Below are 27,192 nucleotides of genomic sequence, written 5' to 3'. Positions count from 1 at the left end.
ATTACGGTCGATCTGAGGTCGGGAAGGGGTAGGGGGGGGGGGAGTTTTAAGGGTAAAAAACGGTTTATCTCGATTTCCGGCAAAACTAAAAGTCCTATCGAAGAAAACTAAATGGCAAAGTTGTAGGTCATAAAAAGATCTACAACTTTTGTATTCACACATTTTTCACATAACCTCAAAATTTATGTGAAAAATTCAAAAAAACAACTTTTTTTGATTTCACTGAAGATGTGGTGATGGAAAAGAACTTGGTGAGGCACATATGGCTAATTACCTAGTAGCTTATTAGAAAAAAACATGATCACGGATGAGTTATAGAAATCTGAGCCTAAACCCAAGAGTACAACCCTTCACTGGTTTTCTTCATCTGAATTCTGAATTTCTTCACTAAATTAGAGAAATGAATGAAAATACACCAAATTACTATAAAAATAATATTTGTATATTTGATAATGAGAATAATTACATTGTATTTATGTTTATGCAAAGAGCTGAACTAGAATCAGGAAACGAGACGTTTGTGTTAGTTGCACTTGCACTTGCACTCGACTTTAACAAAGACTTAAGCTCAGCTAACTTTCCTGTTTATTGAAAGCTTGGCTGTTGTTAATTAAATTTAATATACAATCTATGTATACATAATTAACCCACTTGGTTTGAATATTCGTATAGATACTAGGAGTTGGGATTCAGTCAGTTTTAGCTCATTTGACTACTTTATCCTCCTGATTTTCTCGATCCATTCTTCATCGTACTTATTTATATGATACTAGCTGACCCGGCAAACGTTGTTTTGCCATGTATATTATTTCTAGGATACATTTTATTGGTTCAATAAAAATAACTATCAGCTATAATAAAAAAATGGGGTTGATTGTAGAGGGCTGAAAATTTTGGGCTGTATGTATTATTATATGCTATCATAAAAAAATCAAAGCAAAAAATTGTCTTAAAATAAAAACAATTTTATTAGGGTGGGCACCTCTTATCACTTAGGGGTTTGAAAGATAGATTGTACTCAATTCTCAGACTTACTGAATATGCATAAAAAATTTCATAAGACTCGGTTGAGACGTTTCGGAGGAGTATGGGAACGAATATTGTGACACGAGAATTTTATATATTAGATTTACTTAGAAAGGTCTTCTTTAAAATTTTGGAAACAATTTTATGTTTACGAAATTCCGGCAAAACACATAGTAGACCATCAAAAGACAGCAAACATCTCAAACGCAATGTTTGATTATGAACTTATATGCAGTAATTTCCGAGTCCTATTGATCTCTATCTGAATATCTATCTATTTATAAGTTATATCGTTGCCGCGCCGCAGCAGTCGCACTTAATTATTCATCGAATATAAACTTTTAAGTGGTATGTCAAAATCTAAGCTTATCTTCCAGCTGAAGATGCTACTACTTGTATAACTACAGTTACGTTAGGTAGTGGTAAAGAAGACACATTTTTCCTTGCAATACATTGCATTGTGGTGCATTTGTTATAGTGATGGGTGAAAATCCATCAACGAACATAGTTTACGCGTTAAAATATATATATTGTTTTCAGATATATTAGATTAAAATGGACACCATTAGACACTATCATTTAGATAACATTAAAATGTTTAGAATTTATTAAAGGAAAATATTGTGTTTTCATATAAATTCTCAAGTTCAAATAAGTTAGTTTGTAGAGTTATATTAACTATTGGCGAGTTAGTATGGCCTTATACATTTGATACAAAGTCTACAAGAAAGCCTCTTTGAAGGTTCTCTGTGTATAGGCTTCCATCGAAAGAAACCAATCAATTTCAACACATTAATAAAGTAATTCCTTTTTCCAATGAATCATTTTCCCAACGGAGACGGATCGAAATTTTCCGTATAATGACTTTGATTTTGACTACAGGAATTTTGACGTGATAACGTCTTTAAAATCGTTTTAATCGGGTGACATGTTCAGAAACTTGTGTCACACCAAAACCTCACGAGCGCGATCGCAGGTATAACGAGAGAGAGACGGACCGATCTCCCGTCTCATCTCGAGCGCTGCCAGTCATTCCGTGAATGTATGAAGAAAAATGTATATCATAGTCGAATAAGTAAACTTGTCATTTTACACCCGAAATTTATCATCAAAAGTGTGAATAAAACGATAGATGTAATTTAAAATTTGAAAAAATTGTTATCTTCATTAATTCCTTACTTCCCAAAAACTTATATCACCAATAAGACGTTATCACGTAAACATCTCGATCGTAAACCTACTTTACAAACAACCAATATTTTTAAGTATCAATCAATGTTGTTATTTTATAAAATTTCATTACATTCCTGACTGACTCTGCGTGTTCATGAATTCGGTAATATATATCGAAAATTGGTTACTGTTTGACATTAAGAGAAGATGTTTTAATATCATCGTGATCCAATTGCCGTATAGTAAAAGTAAAGGTCATTTAGTCAACAGTAAACAATAATCTGAATGATGAATCTGCTATGAACTATGGCGGGTATAGTGTGGTCAGTGAGCAGTGGTGGCCTAGTGGCATCAGCGTGCAACTCTTATTCCTGAGGTCGTAGCTTCAATCCCTGACTGTGCACCAATGAACTTTCTTTCTATGTGCGCTGTTAACATTTGCTCGAACGGTGAAGGAAAACATCGTGAGGAAACCGGCTTGCCTTAGACCAAAAACCTTGACGGCGTGTCAGGCACAGGAAGCTTATCACCTACTTGCCTATTAGATTAACGAATTATCATGAAACAGGTGCAGAAATCTGAGGCCCAGACTTAAAAATAGATTGTAGTGCCACCGATTTTTATGTACCGAGGGTATAATACTAAAATCCTAAGCTGAAAGATTTTAAGAATGTACGTAAATTATATACCCAAAACTTTCTCCTCTTTCTTGGAAGCCAAAATTAAGTAATCATAGTTCAACGAAAAGGATTTATTTAAGATTCTGAAAATTCAAACTACATTTTACACGACACAGATGAAATTTATAATCCGTCTTAAAAATGCAGAAAATGCGAAGACGTTTCAATTTCAGTTCAACTTTGTTATTAGCTACATTCAGCAGCTGAAGATTTAGTCAAATTAGGGTCGATTCAAGAAAATCCGCTTAATACGCAACCTTAGACTTTATAACTTGGTAATAAGATTCATAATAGGGTGAAAGTAGAAATGTTTCCATGTCGCGGAAATATGAGACGTTGGCTTTTGTTGGCTCCGCGCTTCGTCCGTTTCCGCTGACCCCAAGACCTTTTAAACATAGTCTATCAACAAAGGATAATAATAAACTCACTATTTGTTTTCCTAAGATTTCATATAATGTACATATAATTACAAATCGTTCGTGATAGTGTGTTTAGTGCGGGCTTTTTGTTCATGGGATTTCAAACGGAAAATGTGCGTTTGATACAATGTTTTTGATACTAAGATTTAATGACACTATCTGGTCAATACATTCTTAAAGCCATGTTGTATGGTGTTAAATGGTGACTTTCACCAGTATAATACCCAAAAAAGAACTAATCTAAGCGTCCGACCAACCGGACTCCAAAAGATAAACCACTCCTTGTATGGAAAATTTTCCCAAGCAAAATTCGAGAACTATTAATAAATAAATTTAATACTCTCGTTAAACGTAAATTAATATTTTTATAAATTTGACGATTATTTAATTGATCTTAATCCTACTGCTCTGCCATACAAACAATTTGTATGACTCAAAACTTGGCGATTAAAAAAGAGTGGCGGAGAGTTTCTTGCCAGTTCTTCTCGCTCTAGGCCCTTGACTTGCGAACTGGTAGTAAATGTAAATTAGAATCAATTTAACATCTTTTCTGTTGACATTCATAAGACGTGTACTTGGTTACCTATATGAATAAAGTTATTTTGAGTTGAATTCGCATACAATAATTATAATTGAAATAATTAAATATGTTGTCCAACATTACATATCCATATATATTAATCACGCATTGACATAAACTCATGTAGTAAAAACACAAGTATATGTAATACATGTATTTTTACACTTTTTGCCTACCTTATGTAATTTAATACATTTTCTTTTTTTTCTTTTCTCACAGTGGTTACCTGGTAGAGATCGCTCGAAAGCGATAGGGCCGCCAGTTGCCTTTCCTTTACTTGTAATTTTGTTAAATTTTCATATCATAAAGCAACAAAGTGTAAATAATAAAAATAAATAAAAAATCCCTAAAGATATATTTAAAAAATGTAATATTTTCATATCGAACAAATTTACAATTTGTATAGCTTGTTTGTCAAAGTGGCATCCAATTAACACCGAAACAAAAATAAAGCTGTTAATACAAATGTTTTTTTCTGTTTAGAAAAGAATAGTAATGTGTTAGAATTTTAGTTGAAATTCAGGCAGATTCAGCTGTCAATCTGGCGCTGAGCTGTGGTTTGACGTTTCAGATTAACCGATGCTTCGGGCCAGACGCTAGATTAATGAAGGAAATACAGTGGCTGTTACGAATATTCTGATCCCCTATAGATTGACGGTTCATATATTCCACTACGGATGTTAAGATTCGTATCGTAGAACAAGTCTGTTAACATATAAAAATACACAGTTTGCACTTAATGTACTTAATTGAACTAAACTATTTAAAATCACCGATAAAGATATTATTATTTCCTTAATCTTCACCAAGCAGCAGTGTTAGCCTAGTGGCTTCAGCGTGCGACTCTCATCCTTGAGGTCGTAGGTTCGATACTCGGTTGTGTACCAATGGAATTTCTGTCTTTCTGCGCATTTAACATTCGCTCGAACGGTGAAGGAAAATATCGTGAGGAAACCGGCTTGCCTAGATCAAAAAGTCGCGGTTGTCAGGCACGGGATCACCTACTTGCCTATAAGATTGATAAATGATCATGAAACAGATACAAAATCTGAGGCCCAGAAATAAAAAGGTTGAAGTGCCACTGTACTGTACTGTGCTTGACACATGTAGATTTTTTGATAATAGACTTGCCAGTTCGCAGTGCTTAACTTTGTCGTGCATAATAGTAGTAAAAGATTATATAAAAAAATGCACAGCTGGAATTTGAACACATAACCCTAGGGTTAAACGTCGCTTAAGCTATTGGGCCAACACTTTTTTTGTTTTTTTTAATATGGTGAAAATGCGCTTACGCAGGCCCGCATCAAGGATGTCGAGATTGACGCGGGGACTGTGGGGCTGGGTCTACACTCAAATCCCTCTGCTATTCAGAGGGGTAGCGAGACCCCACCTGCTAAAAACACCTCAGCCCTTCACACGCCCTAAGATGGGCTCTCGGTGTTCGCTAGGTATTCTACCGAAGGGACCCGGGCTTATATCCAACATAGAGAGCTCATTCAAGACCTGCGGTTCCGGGCCACCCGAGACCCCAGCCTTGAGTTGGGCCTACACTGCTATGCACCATTTAAATATTAATATTCTATTAGTAAAAATAAAATAGCTTTCTCACAATACTGACATTTGACAATTAATAAATTAATGGAAGTAGGTTTGCTATTGTCTGTCCTCTTCTCTTTAATTTGTCTGAATGACTACCTTAGTTTTTATTAATAAGAATTAAGATCATGATGTAATAAGAAACTAATCTAACTAAAAACTAACAAAACAGTAAAAGCCTAACAAAAAGCCTATCGTGCTTTTTTTGTTAAGTTTTGTAATACTCATTAATTTTATTGTAAATTACCTCGGAAAAGAATACTGAAAAACAAGTTTTTACTAATTTTATGCTATTTCAAAAACCGCAATGAAATGGAAATAATTCAGTACCTCACTTGTGTTGGTGGTGATGATGGTATCTGGTCAAAATAATTTGTACATGAGACAAATAAAAGGGCAAAAACAAGTGAAAAGTAAAACCAAATAGATATAATTCGGTATATGTTGCGTTCTACATCTACACATGTTAAGTTAAAATTAAATGTACTTTAAAATCTAAATTAATAAATTATCTGTGTAAGAAAACCATTTTTCAGCAAATAAAACAAATAAATACTTAATACAATACTGATAGTTATGGTATTAATTGGTATATGTTTTGGACGTTTCCATCTATAAAATTAATACGTAGAACTTCCAGCCGTATCACATTGACGTTCTAAAGCAGAGCACTTTAAATTTCATTCAGATACCATGACTTTATTGAACCATCTCACACTCGCAAGTATTTCCCAATCGAATACTCTGGAGCCTTCAAGAATCGAGCGTATCACTTAAAGTCTGACAAACCAAGTGTTTTTCCACTCACCCATAAAACAAGTAATCATCCTTAAGGTACTGCTCAATACTAACCCTGAGAGTTTTATAATAAATAAAATAAAATATGTTTATTATGGAACATAAGATACATGTATCACTTATTCCACGTCATTAGGGTATAATTCATTAGAGCTTCGTAGGGATTTTTCGGTGGTCAGGTTTGGTTTGAGTGTAATTAAGAATGAAACGGAAAGCGCATACTTGCTGGGAGAGATCATGAGGCTATACGTTCCGGACAAATATTGCCGCTGCCGGAAACATAACCTTTTCGCTGTGCGTTCGGCTCGCACTGTCCAGCGACAACAAGCGCCCATTCCCCGGTTACTCTCACTGCTTAATGGGTTTCTCGACTCTTCACCGGAGAGCGACCTGTTTGGGAAGCTTATGGGGGTGGTATACTGTGGTTTCAGAGTGTACCTGAAGGGGATAAGAGGGTAATGCTACCCTGTACTGTAAATTTTATAAATCTTAATTGTATTTTATTGTTTTTAGTCTAAGTTTGGCCATTGAGCTGTTAATAAATAAATAAATAAATAAATAAATAAATAAATAAATAAATAAATAAATAAAATTAAATTTGAATATGTATGCATCCCTACTCATCAGCAAAGAAGACAGAGGGTGTAGGCCGAGAGAAAAAGCCGGCGTAAAAAACTCTCGGTATTCTTTTAAAATAGCAAATCATCAAACAACACTTATTTTAAAACAAATATCGCAAATTAATTAGAAGTAGCCTGTCTAGCACTAGTCCCAGGCCCTTTTATAATACGACCAGTTCATCTAGGTCACAACTTGTATTGTTTTATGCAAGGAATGTCTCTACTCTCTAGTCTGCCTCATTAAAATGAAATAACAGTTTCTCGACACTTTGTGCTGATCTTTGCTTATTTATTAAGATGTCTTTTTCTCGTACTTTTACAGTGCTATAAAGATATTAAAATGCATAATATAATCTTTGTTTGAACTGTAATAGTTGTATATTTTGCTTCTGTTCTGTCGACTTATTTACAGACTTGGATTATACTCGTACATCAGATTTAGAATTTCCTTCGAGCATCGAAATATAGATATTGGGTTTTTATAGTGAATTCATAAACGTGTAAAGTTCAATTAATTTTTGTTTGGTACCAACTTTATATGAGTTACCGGTTTAAGAGTACTACACATTTAAATAAATCCTATTTTTACATAATTTAAAAACTCTACAGATATCTCTAAAAAGCATGGACACCATATATCAATAATGTAAAAGCCTGTGGAAAATCGAAATTACCACTTTCGCGGCAATAGATGGCGTTAATTTGGCATCATCTAATATCTCTATTTGCATTCGTCAATTTAAGAAAGAAATATATAGAAAATGTTATTAGTTTACTAGCTGACCCGGCACTTGTTATGCCATGTGCATTTTTTTTGTACAAGAAAAATAACTATCAATAATAAGAAATAGGAGTTGATCGTACAGGGTAGATGAAAATGAAGAGGTATCGTATGCTGTATCATAAAAAAATAAAAACAGAAAAATTTTGTCTAAAAAATAAAAGAAGCGATTTTGGGGTGGACACCCGTTATCACTTTAAACATATCAAAGGGGTTTGAAAGATAGATAGTAGCCGATTCTCAGACTAACTGAATATGCAAAAAAGAATTCATAAGAATCGGTCGAGCCGTTTCGGAGGAGTATGGGAACGAACATTGTGACACGAGAATTTTATATATTAGATTCATTCACTAAAAACACCATCTTTTCTTGATACCCTAAATCAACAATAATGCAAATCTAATAAAAAAAACACACACCTAATTAACAAACACCGTACGAGCAGTTTTAATCAAGATTTTATCAACATCATCTTGATGGCTGGCGTTCTGTTTCACAAGGCATTTTCTTTTGCAAACTAGCGAACTGTGGAATCGTCTCTCGGTGGGGGTCTTCCCTTGGAGATTCGACTACCTATTGTTTAAAGATAGAGTATACTCCTTCAAATCCAGGCAGCGCATCTATTAAAATCCATTGGCCGCGATAATTGCCCTTTTGGACATCCTGTAGGCTCGTTTAGATATATAATACGAATTATACTCTAAAAAAACATCAGAAATTAAATAGGAAAACAAGTTAAAGAATGAAAAATTTTTACTATAAATAGCGTTTATATTTTTCATTCTCCTATATGAAAATACTTTCCCTCGATGTCCCATAGTCTTGAGACCTGTATATAATGCAAAATATCATCTACACATAGCATGAATTACCAGGTCTAGGTAAAACTAAATACTATTTAATGAATATTCTAAAATAGCTTTTACTACCTTCTACGAAATGATAAATAATTGAAGACTTGTCTTAGTATTCGAGTTCTCATTAATAAATGTAAAATAAATTCTCAAACGAGTTTCTGAAGTCGATTATAAATTGCTTGAGATTTGTCTAGATGAAGTTCAGCATAGTTTCGAAGGATAAGAAATTACAAAAGAGCGGACAAGGGTCTAGAAATCGTTAATTTCATTGTACACTCCGGTTTCTCTATAGTTGTATAAGTATTTTCTAGTTCAGTATGATAATTTCAGATCAGTTACATATTTTTTATTACAATAAAGTTCACAAAGAAAGAGTGCGACTTTACATGAATTACAATCTAGCCTGTACAATAATTATGGCTAATAAGTAATATTATTTTGACCTAATCTTCTACAATACTATAACTTAAAGTAAGGTAATGTTCATTAACATATCATACATGTAACGAAATACATTTTTGTTTAGTTCACGGATTTTTGTAATCACATATATTTAATAAAATATTCATTACCTTTGTAAGAATAGAAAAAAATATTCATAAATAATAATCCTTAAAGAATTTAGCCCTTTGTCTTGCTATATTACATTCCTAAATATATTTTATACGTTTCTTATCTCATTTGTGAACTTTTTAAAAGCATTTCCATGCACACGTAATAAGAAAGCTTTTGTCTTTGTAGTATAATATAATTAATGTTTATAGTGTACAAGAGCAATTGTCGTAAAATGAAGATGTATTACTACATTTATTTTAATATTAGATCACACACAATGGGAACATAAGATGTTCCAAGAGATCTTAAGCGATTCATGCTAAATAAATCTTAATTTGTATAGTCGATTAATAATTTGTAAACAAGATTTCCCATAAATAAATTTTATAATCTGAAATGGGATGATAGGCTAAAGACAAGTCGTACTTTAAAAATGGTATCTAAACAATTTAAGACCACTGTAATAGCTGTATCGCTCTCGAAGGCATTGAATAATCGAATCCAATTCTATCAGCAGAAATATTTTTTCTATGTTACTATGTACTACAAACTTTTCAGCCCATCTATTATATTGAGGTCCCTATATATTTTTTAAAATCACATTTCATAATTGCCTTCGTAAAAATACTGTACACGTAATCGCATGGAAAAAATATGATATATTTTATCCTGTAATTATTTGTTCACGGATTTCTGAATCTGTTTCGAAATTGTTTTTTTTTTCTAGGCAATTCGCTTACTAGCCTGTCAGCCTCCTGTGCCTCATACCCGGCGTCGGCGTGTAAAGCATGCCAGTTTCTTGATGATATTTTCCTTCGCCATAGATGCACGCGCCCATAGACAGAAAGTCTATTGGTTAATTATTTAAACGCTTTCAATGTCTCAAAGAATTAAAGAATGTCACTACAATATGTTTTTTTTTTTCAGATAACTTGTGTTAATGAGTCTGTCTTTGTCACACAAGCTACTACAGTTCTAAGGTATGTTGTGTAGTGTGTAAAATGTATATATCTTAACACTTGTTTAATATGTCACCTAAACTATATACTTTTTAAGAATTCTCCAAATTTATTTACTAGGGTTTTATAAACTAGTGAACTGAAAAATCGGCCGCCACATCTTTAAGTTCTTCAAGACTTTTTTGAAAGAATGACAACGTAGATTTCTGTTCAAATACTGTGTTTCCTCCAGATTCGATTGCCAAAGCGGTAAGTGTTAAGTCTAGATTCTAGACGATATCTATGTTTGGGCATGGGTCGAAGTACCCACGTGGAGAAAAAAATATTAATTTTATTCGCCCTTCGACCGGTTACCGAATGTAAAATCTACAAAAAATTCGTATTTTATTTATAAATTTCATCGTTGTAGTTAGCAGTTGAGCGAGTTCAGTTCGCGGTAACTATATTTTTATAAAGTGCACGGTGCGTTGAATTCGCACTTCAAATAAACACGAAACTTTGGAGCATGCATGACTAAAAAAGCAGGCACATTTTCAGTTAATATTAACGGCATTTAAAAATAAATAACTAACTTGTTTTGACTGGATATTACCTAGTTTTGGTGATTCTGTGTCAATAAAATCCTAACGACAAATGACCAAAATTTTCATCTTTCATTTGAAAATGATGGATGTTTTCCGTTAACGGATGATATAATATTTCGGTAAAACATACTTTTTACATTTATGTAAATATTGCCATAACCGAAAAGTTTGGCCCTTAACTTTCTCTTTATCTTTAAAACACAATCAAAACGACATTCGAAAAATATAATATTATACAGCTAATTTATATTGCAACATCAGTACACAGTTTATTACCTCTTTAATTATTTTATTTCTCAATTGCTTCGTATAGGTTTAGGTGAACCTTAACATTTTTTTTAGCATTCAATTTATATATAAATAATTCCTCTAGATCATTATCCTTTCGTAATAGAATTAATGTAACATAATACCTATCTATCACTTTTCTAAAGCCAATTATAGTATTTTGTTTCCTTATCCCAGACTTGGATTAGATCGATCACAATTGGATTACCAATAAGCCGATACATTTGTTTTCATTTGTATGTTGTAATCAACCATGATCCATTGTTATAGCGCTCAAAATAAGTCGCAATATTACATTTATTATACAAAGTACCGAGGCTAAAATTTATATAAAACTAATAAAATAAATCAAACACTAAAACAATCGTAAATAGTTTGATCCATTAATATAACTTTTCTCGCACTTTTGCAATGTATTTACGCTGAGCGAGGACAGCACCACCTCTAGAAACTAAATATAATTTATACCAGCCTGTGTTTAAGACTAAATTTAATAATATGTAATAGGTAGTAGTCAAAATATCAAGGCCGATTCAGCCAAATCTTTATTCAGACTGGTCCTGTACAGATATACAACACATCAAGCACAAGCGTCTCTACGGAGACAAAAGTGCATTCTATATAACAACATACAGGTGGATTCAAACATGGCCAATCTGCTAATCTATTTTCTCCCTATTCATTCAAACTTGCAATTCTTGATATAGCTTATATTTTACCTATACATAAACCGCAGACGCAATACTCTCTAGTTTCACTATGAATGTTAATAAACTAATCTAAAAAATTCCATCGAAAACTTAAACAGCAGATTTTAAAACAGCCAAGATTCCTGTAAAGTTTAACGATCAGTCATGCAGAAATTTCATTGATAGTTTATAAGTCCGCGAAACTTGAGAATTCTTTCCGAGAACTGTGTTCTTATTTTATGCTAATTCTAAATTTTTATGTTATTACATACTCTGAAGCTTCTATTTTTCCATATTGTTTTTTTTATATAATTTGTTTTTCTTATAGCTCGGTAACGTCTGGTCACAACAGAGAAATATCCTATTTTTATTAGTTTAATTAATTTTTTTTTTATTATAACATCCGCCATGTGCAGGGCAATTTTGTAACATATGAGCAACTGGGTGCGAGCCGGGAGATCAGAAATATTAATAATAAATAATAATAATAAATCGTTTATTTTCCAATATAGTGGTAAAATTAGATCGAACAACAAGAAAAATCCGTACAATCAGCCATATATAAATAGGCATGCAAATGTCATATAAATTTTTTGCAATGTCATATAATAAGAACATTAACATAATGTCATAATAAGAAGTTCAGTCATTTATAATTGTTAAATTATGGTCTTATGGTCTAAATACTCGCTCACGCTATAAAAGCACCTTGACTGTAAAAACCTAATCACCTCCCCCTTGAAAACATTACATGGCAGCGATCTATAACTTCTAGGAAGGTGATTAAATATTATTATAGCCATAGCGTAAATTTTTTTGGAATATAGCGCGGTGCAACATGCAGGCACCCGCAGCCGTGTTGGATCCCTCGGTATATACAAGCAAGTTTCTTTATATGTTTTAAATAATTTTGGATGCTTCTTTACAGTCATAACTGCTTCAAAGATATACAAACTGTACTGCAGAATACCGAGTTCGTGAAAAATTGGTCTACAGCTTATAAGAGGTCCAACGCCCATGATAGCCCTAATACATAAATAATATATCAAATAAATAATATTAACAACTAACCTTGCTCTAATGTAAATGTATAGTAGATTTGTTGATTTTAGCATTATGCGTTACACAAAGAATCTCAAACCCTTTTATGTAAATATTACTTGCCCGGGGTTTCCAATTATATTCCAAGTTATACAATATAACAAAGTGTCCACCTACTATAGTTGTATAGCCCAAAACACTAATAAAATACCTTAACCTTTTTGAGTTCATCTCACATGATATACGGCGAAGGACTTTCTTTACAATAAACATCGTTAATTTCTCTCAAAATTCCTCCTTTTGCGACAAGAAACACAAAATTGTTCCATGTGCTTCATACTCGAATTACCTTAATTCGCCAATGTTTCGGGTTTTATCTAACTATGACACTACTTATGAGGATATTGATATTTTCCGCCTCACCAAAGAAGATGTGAGGAAGTATTTGAAGAGGCGGGAAGACTGATTTTGTTTAAGTAGTGATTTGAAATATTGAGTGTTATTTGTTGTTTTAAATGTTAAATTTCAGTTTTCTTTATATAGTTTTGTCTATTAATGTACTCATTTGTTTTCTGTTTCGTATATATTGTTTATCTATGTAATCTGTTTTGGTTTTCTGTATTGTCTAAGTGTTTTGTTTAATAATATGTATGTTAGCTGTTAGATTACTTATAATTAAATAAATAAATAAAATATGTAGTGATTAAAACACAATGTTTCCCTATGGAATTCAAAAATATATCACGTCATATGTTGTATTCGAAACTTCTGAAAAGTGGAACATCGACGGCTGTTTCTCACCAAACGTGTATAGAAGTTTATGAAGCACGTCGCCGTTCGAAACTTTGAAACTGCCCCAAAATATGCCACGCCTGTCCATAAGAATCTGTTTATAACAAATCTAATTGACCATTATATAAAACATTGAGAAAATATTTGCATTTGTTATACTGTTGTTTAATTGATTATTTTGTTATTAAATGAGTAATATCCCTGGTTATGCACCATTAGACTTTCCATCGCGCGTTTAACATTTGCTCGAACCGTGAAGGAAAACATCGTGAGGAAACCGACTTGTCTTAGACCCAAAAAGTCGACGGCGTGTGTCAGGCACAGGAGGCTGATCACCTACTTGCCTATTAGATTTAAAAATGATCATGAAACAGATTCAGAAATCAGAGGCTGGAGGTTGGCCGTCAGTCTCTTGAAGCGTGTCTTGTCCTGTGCCAGATGCAGCAACTCTTCCCCAGGCGCAATACTCCCTAACGTTGCGATGCCATGCTTCCTTCCTTCTACCAACAGGCCTTTCACCCTGAATTTTACCTATAATAATTAATTGAAGGAGGTGGTAGCGGTCATTCCAGATCTTTTCGTTGTCTGATGTTAGATACTAATTTAGTCACTAGTAATTAAACCTTAATCATTAAAACTAAAACTTGTAACTACAACTGTTTCATCTCATAATTAATTTTTGATAAGATATATTATATCTAAAGTTCATACTTTTTATTCAAATGTCCAGTGCAATATTCTCGTTCTAATCCTAATTTAAACAGATTGTGTAGACTATATAATGTTGTAAACTCTGATGAAACTTTTAATGTGAATGTGTTTTAATGTGAACTCCTCATTGTTCGTAAACTTACACTGCCGTAATTTTTTTAATTACTTTTGTTATACATATAGAGTTCAAGAAGGTTTCTTGAATTCTATGAAGTGTTTTAGTTCCCAAGTAACTGTTTTGCCTCTATTTATGTATTTTTATGTTATTTTTGTTAATTATTATATCCGATTAACATTCAAACAATGACATGTAATAAATGGTGAAATAATTATTCCACCGTAGCATTATAGCACAGCGATTTCCTTGACGAAAACACTTAAACTTTGAAAGACGAAATTATATTGAGTTTGAATGTCTGTTTGATCTACTTTTATGACGACTTTAATGTCTATTAGCTAAAAGGACGTGGAAATTATTTGTTGAAATGTTTGTAGACTTAAGCATAACTTGGATTATGATGATTAATTGCGAGCTAATTATTTACTCCAAACAGTAATTTATTTTCTTACTTGTTTTAATGTGCGTCTTGGTATGACTCGTAATAAAATACTTAGGTAACAGATATTCATGAGATGTCTACGGTGTCGTGTCTTTTATTAAAGGATATTTGTAAAATTATGTTCTGGTTGATTATATGAACGTACATGCCAACTATATAATTTGATAAATTGGAGAAGATTTTGACTTTTGTCTACAAATTTCTTACCTCGAAATTATTACATTTATGAAGATTTTACATATTTGTAAATTGTGTGTAAAATTAGATGAGATGGAGGGTTTTGGCAAAAATGAGGCATTTATAAAATAAGTAAAAGCCCTCCATCTTTTAGTCGATACCAACTCCGGGGAAATAAATACAGATAATGCAACTTTCTCTACAGCTGTGATACTTTTTGACATTCAACACCTTTTGTCTTCAGTCACCGTGACCACGCACGCTGTAAAGCACGCGAAACGTCGGATGAATTTAAAATTATGTTTAATAATTAATAAGTACATAACTTTAATCCAGTTAAAAAGTTTTTTCGTAGGTATTATCTTAAATAATCGCTTATACTTACGCTATATATTTCATCATCATCAATGGCTATACAACCCCTTGTTGGTTTTAGTCTCCGCAAGCATATTTCACCATCGCAATCTATTTTGTTTGAGTGAGTTCAGTAAAGACCTCGGGGTTCTGTCTCTGCCAGTCGGTGCACATGTCCCAACTACTTGAGCATGTTGCATTTTATGAATTGGACGATGTTGGCGTCGAGGATGTTATAAAGTTATTCATTGAAGCGAATACGCTAAACGTCGTCGCAAACATGGCGTCGTAAAAATTCTTCGAAGAATCTTCCGCTCGAAAATAGGGAGAGCAAGATCGTCCTTCTTGCTAAAGACTCAGGTTTCAGAACAAGCGTTTCTGAGAAGCCGTAATTAAACTTTTACGTAAGGCCAAAGTAGAGTGCTTTGCTATATTCATAATAAAATAAACAAATAAAAATACCTTAATATAAGTTATAAAATTGTTAATAATCATATATATATTTATTATTCAATATATCTTAATAGTAGTTGACACTTGTGTGACTTAAATGATATATACAAACGAAAAGACAAACAATCTAACGTGGTGTCTTTTTATTTGGTTAGATTTCGATCAATACATTTAATTATTAACTGAACATCTCTTATTTCAGTAAATAATTAGACCACCTTAAATGGCACTTGTGAACGTCAAATAAAATATAAAGATGATTCTAGTTGCCCCTCCCAAAAGGTAGTTTCGTGTGGAGAAGAATGGGCAAGAAACTCCATCCTTACTCTTTTAAAATAGGTTATACAATATTTTGTATACATTAGTTAAATAATTATATGTGAAGACAATGTACTCCTAGAATATAACTACTATACTAAAATAGGCACAAAGTATTACTTTACGATTATAAGCAAAGATTAATTTGCGTATGAATTCTATATTACGATATAGAATTCATACGCAAATTAGCCATTTAGATCACATATTCCACAATTTTTATTTAACCTTTTGTGAAATTGTTAACGTATTTAGTTTTTAGAATCTATTGTCGTTTTGAAACCGTATTATCATTAAAGTCAATAATGTAGTAGTTATATGATCCTACCTGTTATAAATATAACTTCAAAAAAAAAACGTTAATTCCATGACCATTTGTTTAACATTATACTATTCTTGCATTCCAATTTTGATTTGTGCCTTTATTTTCAACTATTTTCTATAATTAACTCTAACCATTAAGTTTCTGAAAATACACGAAGGAAATAAACTGTAGGTTCTGTCAGAAGAAATATTGGAACGAGTCCAAAACGGTGATTGTTGAATTTCATGTTGTGGTCGTAGTACATTAGATAAATGATAAAATTTAAAAAGCATTGTATAACCCTTTTAATATGTTAAGTTTTGTTAATAATAATAATACAGTCTCACAACAACTGTATTTATATTGGCCTATTTAATAGGAAATTAATAAAATTTGTTCTTTACAAGTACGCCTAATACACGTGGTCGGCAAAATACATTTTTCCCGATTAAAAGGCGATTTTCCTTTACCGTATGAACAAAAACAAAATACCATCTGTATCGTCTCGACGTCCGTTGTCACAAATGAGCGTTTCTCAAAGAAGTTTTTGCCGCGCACCACCACTATGTAAAACCATTTGCCCACTGCCCACTGCCCACACTATCTCCGAACTAATTCAACTTAGGGTCCTTCAAGAAAAGAGCGTGCCAATTCTTAAAAGCCTGGCAACGCACTTGCGAATCTTCTGGCAAAGTGAGTGTACATCGGGTGAGCCTCCTGCCCGTTTGTCTTCTATTACATAAAAAAACAAGTGTGGATTTCCATTATTGATATAAAACTCAATTATTGCCCGATTCAGAAAGTTAAAAACCTAAATATCGAGAATCTTCCTTCGACAGCTATAGCTATATCGCATAGTCAATAAAATTGCTTTTAAAAATGCTTAGTTTTTAAAGTACAAACGTACAGTTGATACGGGTGACATTTTGTATGCCTCGACGTCCGCTGATGTATTTTTGCTTCACACAGCACGAAAAATCACTATAGATTTTACGTATAACTCCTTAAAAATGAAAAATGAGGCATGGAACAAATCCACATATCTGCGACCACAATCCATATTGGTGACAAATGTCTAGATTCCTTAGCATACTTTAATCAATAACAGAAGGAACGTCACAAAAAAAGAACAATAAAAACAATAACTAACCTTAAAAAGGAGTCCCTTTAGGCAAGGTTCCGAAAATACTGGCAGCGTTCCCCTTTTGAATGGCTTGACTAATTCTTTGTCTCTGTGATGTCGACTAACCTTTTTGCTATTTCCTTAAAAAGCCTTATAGCGCTAGGACTCCACGGACAAAGGGTCTCGACACCGAATGGGACAAAATCATATTTGAAGCCTAGACCCCATTTGCAGGCTTAAAAGTTTTTCAGCCGCACTACTGAAATGACGAAACTACTCGACATTAATTTGTTTATGATCTATGTCTATTGATGTGCTTATTTGTTTTATTTTTCGTATATAATATTGTTTATCTATGTAATCTGTTTTGCCTTTCTGTACTATCTAAGTGTTTGTTTTATAATATTATGTATGTTAGCTGTAAGATTACTTATAATTAAATAAATAAATATATGATACCGTTTCTTTTCATATGACAACAGGTCTTTAACGCGCTGTCCCTGCAGCATCCCTATATTGAATTTACACTATATATATGTCAAAAGCAACCTCATATTGCACTTTCGTTTATATAAGTTTTCCAGGTACAAATTAACCCTTTTCATCTGTTAAAACTTGCAACAATGTTTCCATTCCCTTGAGCACTTTGTGATTTAGAAATTGTTATTTATGAATAGAATTTAATCTGCTTTTATTCAACTGTTGTCACTAATATTAATTTATGTTGTTTTGGAATTTATATTACTTTCATAATTAAAATTGCTTCATGTTGGCGTTGACAATACTTATGTTTCCTGGGAAATTATTGTAAACCGTAATTCAAAAAAGTCAGTAGCATAGTCTTTTGAAAAATCTGAGGTAATATTTTTTTTTTGTAAAATTTTTATGTAAGGAATTGATCCAATTTAAATATAGACAAACATTTATAACATTCGTTTTTACGTAAAAAATATTATGTTCGAATTTAATGAAGAATAATAAAACGTATTATATAAAATTAATATATTTTGTTCAAACATGGGTTTAGTATTTTTTCTCTTAGCGATGGAACTATAAGTCTTCGTCGAATCTTGAATAAATAGTGTTCTTTATGTTAGCTTAGGTTGAGTTAAAGATTAGATCACCACAAAGAGATATGGAAAGAAGTATACTAAATAAAAAAAGATACACCAAGTTAGACAAAAAACTAAAGATACCGATTCCCTATCACCAGCTCTGAAATTAAAATGAAAATGAGCTGGTTACGTATCACGATACCTGGACAAGAGATGGATATTAAAGACAACACAATGGACCTCCCAGGAAAAGAAGATAGGGCAGGCCCAAAAGACGGTAGGCTGATGATTAAAAGAAATAGTCGAAAAAGACTGGCAAAGATGGAGCCATCTGGAAAGGGTTGGTGGGGGACTTATGGACCCCTTGACCCCTTAGGACCCAAGAGGGGTCCATTTTCATTTAGCTATCAGTAAATACTAACACTACTACTAACAACATTTGAAATGTTAATTAAGGATATGGAAAAAAACAAGGCTTTATTATTATAATGTTAGCTTAACATAGTACTAAACTTAAATTTTGTTAGTTCTCCATAGATACAGCAATTATCTGGTCTAACAATAATCTAAAGAATTTCGAAACCCATTCAGTGCAGTTGAAAACTAGCATTTGAGTGAACTTGTTAAGTCGTCGATAGTGATCGTTCAGTTCTAATCTCGTTCATTTGGCTCATTCACTCATTAATTTGGTTCAGTTCAATTAGTGATGCTCAATTAAAATATCTGCAGACTTGTTTACATTGGAGCATGTCGGTTGTCTACTTAATCTTGTATGGATATTTTTCTACAAAAATTACTTTAGATAATGATATAGAATCTACTCTCTCTCCCTTCAGTTGGTAGTTTATCTCTGTCGTGGTCAGCAAGGAAACATCTGTTTTTGTGCAGCACCTCTCTTGGCACAGTTTTAAGGACGATGGTTGGTGAACGGCCACGCGATCTTTTGCTTTCTGTGTTTTGGTAACACCGCACGACCAGTTTCTCCAAGTTCTCACCGCCTCTACGTATTGTATGCCCAAAATATGTTATAATTCGTAATATGGTAGACAGGTAAGTTCGTAAAGAATCTACATTTGTCTACGAATTTGTGGATCTACCTTCATATTTTTTCTTTAGAACCATCTGTGACTGACATATTCCATGGATTTTAATGCCGATATCTTACAGTGTTATACTTCACCGTAAAAGAGTCCATTCTTCTAGTAGATATTGGCTAATATCTTAATATATATAAATTACGTGTCACGTTGTTTGTCCGCTATGGACTCATAAACTACTGAACCGATTTCAATCAAATTTTCACACCGTGTGCAGTTTGATCTACCTTAAAAGATAGGAGCTTACATCTCAATTTATACCCGCAATATTATTTTATTGCAAATTATTATTGAAGTGAAACTTCTTTATCGGGGTGGAAAAAAATTTAGTGTAATAACATAACATTTTTTTTGTTACGCGTCACATTTTTCCGTTACGCGCCATCTTTTGAAGTAAAACTTCTTTATCGACGTATGGGAGAAATTTCGTAGCAGGTTACGCGCCATGTAGCTTTTTGAAGTCAAACTTCTTTATCGGCGTTGGAAAAAAAATTACACACATTTGTCACATTTTTCGGTTACGCGCCATCTTTTTCTTGTCCCTACCACGGTTGATCCGAAGAGATTCGAAGCCATTAGTAACAAAAATATATAATAACGATAACAATGATAGTAATACTAATAATTCTATTACAATTAATGAAATTCTGTAATAATCTTAGTACTACACAGTAGTACAGTAATAAGTTAAAATGAAATAATTGTATTTGTATTCATGTCTATGATAATAAAAGCCTTTTGTTAAACTTTATCTAATTAAACTTTATTTAAACAATTGCTGTAAAGTTGCATATAGTAGATCATTTTTCGAAAAATAAGGTCATAAACTTACGTGTGTACACCTAGTATACGCACACATTTTTATTTGTTAATGATTTGATAGTCACAATAATTCTAACAGATGGCGCTGTGTTGAAAGTACCAACGTATCACATAAGCTACAATTTAATGACATTACCCCCAAAAAAGCGTGGTGGTCCCCATGACTGGTGTTCTCCTACCGTTTCCCTTGAATAGTTTACTACTATGTAATATAACAAAAACCTTAGCCACAGCAACGCTTGGCCGGTCTGCTAGTAGCTTTATATATTGGCTTTTCATATAGGCCTTTGAAAAATAGTGCAAAACATTGATGAAGCCTGTAAAACCATTTTACGGGTATTGCTGTACGGAAAAAAGCTCGCGAATTGTTTTGTTAAAATATATTTCGAGGTGTTTCTTTGACCGCGAACATGACGCGTTTTGCCAATCGCTGGACTGTATGAAGCATTCATTTTTATTGGCAGAAATTTGATTTGAATAAAACACTATTTTGACCGGATTGAAGTTATGTATTATTATAAATTTACAACTATTTAACATAATTTTAAATTTATCCGACGTTTCGCGTGCTTTACAGCGTGCGTGGTCACGGTGACGTGACGGCTGTAAAGCACGCGAAACGTCGGATAAATTTAAAATTATGTTAAATAGTTGTAAATTTATAATAATACATAACTTCAATCCGGTCAAAATAGTGTTTTATTCAAATGAACATAAGTTATGTTAATCAAAGACAGAAATTTGATTGTTGTTTTGGAAAATACAATTTATGTTGCAGTAATTTTTTTACACTCTCTCAACCCTGAGGTCCTAATTTAACTCGCTGATGATGTAGGGAATCATAAGTAAACCGGCATGTCTTAGAGTCTAAAGGTCTGATCACAAAAAACATACATTTGTACTAGTCATGATCTAAACTTGTAGTTTCAGTCAGTGGAGAACTAAATAGACTTCGGATGCGATATCGTTTTGAAAAGAATTATACACAGTAGCAGAAAATGTCGGTGAAATTATAAAGTACTGTTTTACTTCTATGCTAAATTTTTTTAAAAAAGATTTACACCTTATTACTAACTTAATAAATATAAAGTTCTTTTGACGCTATGAAACAAATCTTTACATAAAACTAAGTATGTACTTAGTGATTAAATAGATTGGTATTAATAAAATCATTTTAATCCAACTATATATCTATCATAGAAAGCTATAAACTAACAATAGTTGGTTGAGGAACACTTAGGGTAGTATAACTTATACACTTATAAAAACTTATGATACACTATTAATTCCACTGAGGAACTCAAATATCAGCGCTCTGCTGACACTACACTTGAGGCGAACAGGTCAATATCAACAGTTAAATTTTTAACTTACTCGCCGCTTTTTAGCTTTATAAAGTAAAAAGTAATATAATGTTTAATCTTGACCTATACTTAATATCTATGAGAAAACGGTTATTTATTTATAGCTTGTCTTACGATAAAGGCTTCATATAATTATTTTTCTATCTTAGCTTTCTCTACCGGTGCGAATCCACATTGGACCCGCTACCGTTCTTATATCGTCCTCCCATCTGCCTGAAAGACGAAGTTATAATATAATTGGCTGTTCATTTAATTCTCTTATTTAACACTTACCCATATTCCATCCCTTAAATGATATAAAAATGGAAATCATCTGACGTTGGAAGGATCGATTCATGAAACAAGAATGATTTACAATCAAGTGAAAAACGGAACGTAAAAGGAAAATGGGAATGTTTTAAAACACTTTTATTCTTAAAAGCTATCTGTAATTGAAATGACGTAATGAGGCATCAGTGCTGACTTTACATTTATGAAAAATAATTTAAGAGACCATTATGAAATAAAGCAGTGTTGGCCTAGTGGCTGTAGCGTGCGACTCTCATCTCTGAGGTCGTAGGTTCGATCCCCGGCTGTGCACCAATGGACTTTCTGTCTATGTGCGCATTTAACATTCGCTCGAACAAAAGTCGACGGCGTATCTAAGGCTGATCACCTACTTGCATATTAGATTGACAAATGATCATGAAACATGCACAGAAATCTGAGGCCCAGACCTAAACATGGTAGCGCCACTGATTGTATTATGAAATAAAAATCACTACATTTTCATGTGTGTATATTACATGTCAAAAAGTAATTAAAAACTAAATTGTTACATTTATTAAATAAAAGAAAGCTCTTAGATCGTTTCCACCGACGGTTTTTTATGTTCAAAATCAAAATATTTTTTGTAACTTTTAAACTCTTAAGAACTCCTCCATTTCCACGCGACATATCTAAGCTACCTTAATCTCTATTGTCGCCTTTAACACGCCTTTATAGTAGAATACATTTGTATGACACGTTATTAAATTATACCCAAATCGTCCCCAATCGTTAAAGCATCATACAAAGATGAATTTAAGTAATGTGACATTTTGCCGGGATCATAAAGTATTTAACGCGACGTGAGGGTTAAATTTCCGGGGTACATCCGACCGTTCTGACCTCTGGGCACTCCACTGTCCCTTGAAACGACATAAAACCAGCAGTAAAAACGAAAATTAAACGATTTATTTGTGACTTTTGTCGAGATATTTAGTAGGCTTTTATACTCATTCGTTTGAATGTCAGCGCCGTTACAAGCAAAAACTTTTGGCGTAGACAGTTTTGTTGCTATTTAGATTTTCCACACATATAAATGAAAAGCCTCATACATAGACTTATCAGGGCGATCGATGTTACAGAATATACTTTGGTTTATCATTAATTTTATGATAAAATTGTATATCGTTAAATCATAGTAGTATTTTATTTATATTTGTTTCACAAATTCCATTCCCTCTATCTCTTTATTAAAATTGTTTGCTTTTTTTAATCAGTCTGTGTAAAAGAGAAATATTGTATTTAGAATAGAACTATAGCTTGGTAGGCCGCACATACAAGACATAGGTTTGGAAAAAAAAAATTAATGTCAATTTAAGGCATGATTAAAATGACCACGATTAATTAGAAAAATAACGATTTAATTAGAATAATGCGTTTCATTAAAACGTATATCAATTAAGCAATTCAATAAGCATATACGAAAATCTCGTAAAATAAAATCAAACGCCACTAAATAAAACGTGGAGTACACACAGTAACACATGGGTGATAATATTGATCATGGCGGCAATTGTCGCCGACACAAAGTCCAAACACAGCTAACACGTATGAAATATTGTCTACACTTGTTTATATTGGCTATTTGTCTCCCCCGACCTGGGAATATTAGCTTTGTTACGATCTGTCCTGCGCTGATTTATGTTGATGATTTAATATAGTAACTGGTTTTGAATTTAGAATTACAATCTAGCCAAGTAGACCAGTGCCGATAATTTTTGAAACCAAAAAAAATTACAGTAGGATGAAACCCATTAGAAAAGCAGGAGAATATTATAAAAACTAAAGGAAAAATAAATTACGGGCGATCTGAGGTCGGGAAGGGGTAGGGGGGTAGTTTTAAGGGTTAAAAACGGTTTATCTCGATTTCCGGCAAAACTAAAAGTCCTATCGAAGAAAGTTAAATAGCAAAGTTGTAGGTAATAATAAGATCTAAAACTTTTGTATTCACACATTTTTCACATAACCTCAAAATTTATGTGAAAAATTCAAAAAAACCAAGTTCTTGGTTTTTAATTTTTATCTTTTACAAAAATATTTTTTTTTAACGAAATTTGGTGAAAACTTACCTTTCTATGTCCCAAATACGCTGTAATTTATTTTGATTAAAAATATTTATTTGTTCACCTTATTTTGAATTAATATCGAAAAAACACCCTAATTTTCAATCGAAAATTCTGACGTCAAAATTTCAGCTTTTTTCAAAAAGTTGGTGTGCTTTCAGTTCGTTGAAATCTCTACTTTCCTATGGTAAAAAAATATATATATATTACCATAGTAAATCTTCTCAGAATATGCAAAAAATCGTATGCAGTAACGCCCAGACCCGTCATCCCCTTCCCTACTTCTCTATGAAATACGAAAATTTTAGCCCATCTAAAGGCTCAATTTTTTAAATACACAATTTAAGACTTTGACATAGACATAACTTTTATTACTAACGAAACACACACACAGAAAGACACAAAATAATAATAATAAAAAAAAAGGTGTGGTACTCGGGGTCTGTCGCGGTAAAGCTATTTTTTATCAACTTCTGCAACTATAATGGTTTTTTTCTTTGATATTAATTCTATTTCATTGTACCATTGTGAAAATTACCTTATAGAAATTTTATAATTAAAATTATAATTTCGTAAAGTGAATTCTAAATATTAGTATTTTATATTTTATGCAAAATAATTTATTGAAATCTCAAATGACGAGCTGTAAAATAAAATAATTGTATTAATTTTCGAACCCTAATATGACAATTAAACCAATTAAATTCCTAACATATCTTCCTTTTTCCTCCCTCTAAGTCTCGGAAATCTAAAGTTTTAGATTTGTATAAATATGAACAAGAGTTAAAAATTCGTTTGACTAAAAAGTTACACTTCTAATATGTGTACTTTGTACGCACGCCCTTTTTTTATTATATTTATATGACAAGAATAAACATTTATATGAAAAACTAATTTCATTATAAAATTATTACAAAATTCATTATAACTGTGTTATAATTAATTTTCACAACACATCAAAACTTTATAAATTAAATTTAAATAGGAGGGACGCAACCTACAAACAACATCTTGAGTAAAAATCTATTCTAAAATGTCTTATCTTTTTTCATATACTTTCTTACTAGAAACAAACATAGTTGGCGTATATTTTTTTCTTCCCACGCCCCACTTGTCCCTCACTCGAGCTCGTATTTTTCTCGTATTATATCTCAGTTTTGCTCCGAGAGGAGCGTAAGAGCCCTAGAGGTAACAGTCGGCCGACATTGCTTTAGATTTAGTTTGTTTTACGTGATTCTTTTCGCTTTTCCTATTTCCTCTATTAAACATACTTATGAAATATTGTTAAACGGACAATGTTCTCATGTAGAAGTAGATATTCTTTATTTAAACACGTTAAATAATAAACGTTAAACTGATAAAGGCTACCACAACCCAAGAATACTTTACGTTACACAACAATTATATTTTAATTAAAATACTTATGATTGTAATAAAAACTATTGTTCACAAGAATGCGTTTCGTTGCTTTATTGATTGTATCATCAATTTATTAAATTCTATTCTTAGAGGCTAGGTTAGGCTAGATTGTAATGTTCCATGATGTCTTAGTAAAGACACATGTATATATATATATATAAAAATTGCTTATAGATAATGTTTATCTAGTGTAATATATTTTTGCGGCTATTAGCCGTTAATAGCCGCTAAAATGTCGATTGAGGTAAAGGTAGAGAAAGTGCATGATATCGGCAGTATTGTGGTTTTCTCTTCTAAGGAAGGTAAATTACACTATATACACCTGCAACATGCTATAAAACATCAGTGGCGCTACATTTTTGTATTAGTTTCATGATAATTTGTCGATCAAATAGGCAAGTATGCTATTAAGTAGTCTCCTGTGCCTGAAACATTCCGTCGACTTTTTAGGTCTAAGGCAAGCTTTCCTCACGATGTTTTCCTTCACGGTTCGAGAATGCGCATGTAGAATGAAACTCCATTGGTGCATAGCCGGGAAACGATCCTACGACCTCAGGGATGAGAGTTGCACGCTTAAGCCACTAGGTCAACACTGCTCACTGCTCAAATGCATAAAAGCGTCACCATATGACGGTATCTTTGGGATAGCAGTAATGAAAATCTTAGCTAGTTTCTAATATTCCTTTTTCTTTACCTTAACATATTCTTAAATATATTTTCAAACGACACTTAAATGGAAAACTTTATATATTAAGTTTGAATTAGTTTATCGGCACCGGGTTAAAAATTTCCTTTTTCCCGAGAATTTGCACCTTGAGTTTCAGCAGCGAGTTTTTATTTCTCTATGATTGAGTGCGGAGAAAATTGGAACACGGTACGTCTTGAAATTTTATGTTCTTATTTAAGTTCTTCATATTATTATATACACAGCGGATCCAACAGTCCCCTGACACACGTACATACAAAAAATATCTAATAATGTAAATATTTCTCTACTCGACACACCAAAAATTTCATCAAAGTCGGTCCAGGCGTTTAGCAGTTTACTTACGAACACGTGCTCAGAAAATTTATAAATATACCAGCTGTTTATTTACTGTATAGAAAACCTAGATACCGACTGCAGCGCCATCTGCCGGGCTGATTAGTGAATATAAACCATTTAGAGCGCCACCCAAACACATACAAAAAATGTAATTCAAATCGGTCCAGCCGTTTAGGAGGAGTTCAGTGAATTATATATATAAAGAAGATTGAATTAATAATTGACTTATTCAAAGTTACTGTCAGAAATCGAGTTAAATTTTTTTGAGTTTCGAATTCCAGTTATGGATATTATAAAGTTATCTAATATATAAAATTCTCTTGTCGCGGTGTTTGTAGTTAAACTCCTCCGAAACGGCTTGACCGATTCTCATGAAATTTTGTGTGCATATTGAGTATGTTTAAGAATCGGACATCTATTTTTCATCCCCCTAAATGTTAAGGGTAGTCAACCCCTAAATTATTATTTTACTATTTTTAGATATTTTTTTTTTATTATGATACAGCATTAAAAAATACATACAACCCCCAATTTTCACCCCTCTGATCAACCCCTATTTTTTATTATAAATGACGGCAATAC

The 27,192-nt window shown here is 32.6% G+C and overlaps 1 protein-coding gene across 1 annotated transcript in view; it reads left to right on the top strand.

The window, feature by feature from the left end:
• Window positions 1–10,019: 10,019 nt before the first annotated feature.
• Window positions 10,020–27,192, top strand: part of LOC125060224 (connectin-like) — a 123,154-nt gene continuing 105,981 nt past the window's right edge. Inside the window, exon 1 of the mRNA XM_047665015.1 lies at window positions 10,020–10,066. The gene's annotated coding sequence lies outside the window, so the exon portion shown is untranslated. The remainder of the gene's footprint in view (window positions 10,067–27,192) is intronic.

Source organism: Pieris napi, chromosome 21 (genome assembly GCF_905475465.1).
Source record: "Pieris napi chromosome 21, ilPieNapi1.2, whole genome shotgun sequence".
Classification (NCBI taxonomy): Eukaryota; Metazoa; Arthropoda; class Insecta; order Lepidoptera; family Pieridae; genus Pieris; species Pieris napi.
Note: the sequence above shows the minus strand (reverse complement) of the source record. Positions and strands in the feature narration are given on the sequence as shown.